We start from the raw sequence: 2,640 nt of genomic DNA, 5'->3' as shown, positions 1-2,640 counted from the left end.
CCTCTCTCAGCACAATTATAGCCAAAAGGCTATGGTTGTAAGCTTGACCTTATAGTCCGACCCTGCAGTCCTAGGTAGGTAAGGGATGTGGGCTGCAGGGGGTGCAGCAAGTGCTGCCTAAACAAGGCTTGATAGAGTTCAGAGAATGGCAACAACAGGAAAGAAGCAGAATTGAAATTTGCAAGACATGATGTTGACCCCTTCCCTTGTTTTGCTTTGTATGATCTGACTATAAAATAAAGCCTTGGCTTGCAGGCTGGGTCTCTCTGTCTCATCCAGGTGGCTTGCAGGCTGGGTCTCTCTGTGTCCTCATCCAGGTACAGGAAATCCACCTAGCCCCAGCTGTATTCTCTTATCTTCTTTAATCCTTCACCACCCCTCCTCAGGTTCAACCCTTGTCTGTGCTGGACACAGTTCAAACCATAGGCATTGTTTTCTTTACACATTGCTCTAGCCTTCAAAAGCCTAAATTTATTTATTTTTTTTTCAAAAGCCTAAATTTAAAGAGTAGAGTGGGAGATCCCCAAATAGTGCCTCCAGATTGGCTTCTTGACCCATCCCAGGGTGAGTGCTGCTAACACCTGGCAGGGGAGCTGGGGCCTCCCTCTCCACCAGTAACATTTCTTGGGAAGGACTTAAATCTGATCCCTTTCGTTTAAGCTTGTTTTAAAAAGTAAACTCCAAAAGGAAGAAAATACTCATCTTTATAGAGTCCTCCCCACGTAGTGCTGGCATTCTCTAAAGAGGCACCTTAATGTAGGGAGAGGATGGTGAGGCTGGTAGTCACGGGGTATAGGGTTTGAATCCCACTTTCTTTAGGGTTTAGCTATGAGGCTTTGGAGAAATTATTCAACCTCTTTCATTTATGCTTCCTCATCATTAAAAAGTAAGAATGAGCCCTGGTCAGTTTGGCTCAGTTAGTTGAGCATCATCCCAGGCACCTAAAGGTACAAACTTGTGCCCAATATAGATAAGTGGGCAGATATGGGTGAGCCAGCAGGGGGACAGGGTCTAGTTTGCACTTCCAGTTCTTCTCCAATGATTGATTGAGAACCATGGGCCGGCGATCCATGGGCATGGTGCAGTCGGAAGACAGTAAACAAACAACAGAGTCATGTGGCTTGGACATCTTAGGTCAGGGGCTAGATGGGGAACATAGGTCCAATGGGCTTTCTGGAACCAGAGGGAGGTTGAGTCAGCCAGGAGTACGGGTGAGATCAAATCCAGCCAAGAGAGACCCATGAGATACTCTAAGTGCTGACTTTAGCCAAAGGCCACCAAGGTGAATGTGACCAAGTATATATTGACCCCTAAACAAAGGAGACAAAAGACACACTGAGAGCATGTGGACTCCAATTCTCCTCCTATGTGCCTTTCTCAGGAAACTTGTAAAGAGTGCCCTCCACCACACAAGGAGATAAAGAAGAAGATGCCTTGATATGCATGAAACAGCACTAGAGAGTAGAGAGAGAATTCCCAGGAAGACAGTGAAGGGAGACCCCAAAGACCACTGCTGCTCAGCAGGCCCGAGGGCTGCCAGTCCCCACTGCAGCTGGTCAGAGGCTTTGAGAGGGAATTTCGTTCAGATGTGACAGGCTACTGAATGTGTTTGAGCAAACTGAAAAGAGGTGCATACTAGGGGATATGTGGGGGTTGAATTAATGCTCAAACATAGAAACAATACACAAATAGGCAATCATTAGGTCCAGGCAAAGTGAGAGCTTATGCAGTAACATTTGTATAATCATAATAGGTAAACAGCGAATATCCATCTGACCAAAATGCATTTTGTTGGACTGATTAGGGGGATGAGAAGTGGGCAGATGAGGCAGTGGGGAGAGGGCTGTGTTGTTTTCCATAATCAGCCCCATAGAATTATTTGAATCTTTAGACTATGTGCATAAATAACTTTGATAAAAATAATAAAATTGTGAAATTAATAGGAAAATAAACAGCTAAGTAAAATAGAGGCTGGACCTCTAAACAGAAATGGAGGTGAAAGTTAGGATCAGTGACCTGTTCTTTGTTAAAAAACCTAAAAAATTATGATTCTTTTCAGTTTCTTCATTGAAATCTTTTATTGATGGATAGCATGTATACCTAAAGCGTACATATCATAAATACATAACTTGATTTTTTTCAAGGAATATGCCCTTATTGGCCAGCCCCATTACTCCTTTCCAATCACTATCCACCAGGGTAATCCCCTCCTGACTCTAACATTAGAGATTAGGGTTGATTATTTTGCATTTTATATAAATGGATTCACACCATATGTCATCTTTCGTGTCTGACTTTTCCATGTCAAGGAGACTTATCCAGTTGTTGTGTGCTGTTGTAGTTCACCCACTCTCATTTCTGTAATATTCCTTTATGAGAATATACCCCAATTTATCCATTCTACTGTTAATTGCATCTGTGTAGTTTCCAGTCTGGAGCTACTATGAAGAGTGCTACTAAGAACACTTCAGTAAATTTTTTGGTAGACATTATATACATACTAGAGGCCCGGTGCACAAAATTCATGAACTCGGGGGAGGAGGGGTGTCCTTCAGCCCAGCCTATGCCTTCTCACAGTCTGGGAGCCCTCAGGGGGATGTCCGACTGCCGTGGAAACAGGAGAGGCTTCCACCACCACTG

The sequence above is a fragment of the Myotis brandtii genome, unplaced genomic scaffold (genome assembly GCF_000412655.1).
Source record: "Myotis brandtii unplaced genomic scaffold, ASM41265v1 scaffold539, whole genome shotgun sequence".
Classification (NCBI taxonomy): Eukaryota; Metazoa; Chordata; class Mammalia; order Chiroptera; family Vespertilionidae; genus Myotis; species Myotis brandtii.
The sequence above is the reverse complement of the archived record's forward strand: the minus strand, read 5'-3'. Positions refer to the sequence as shown.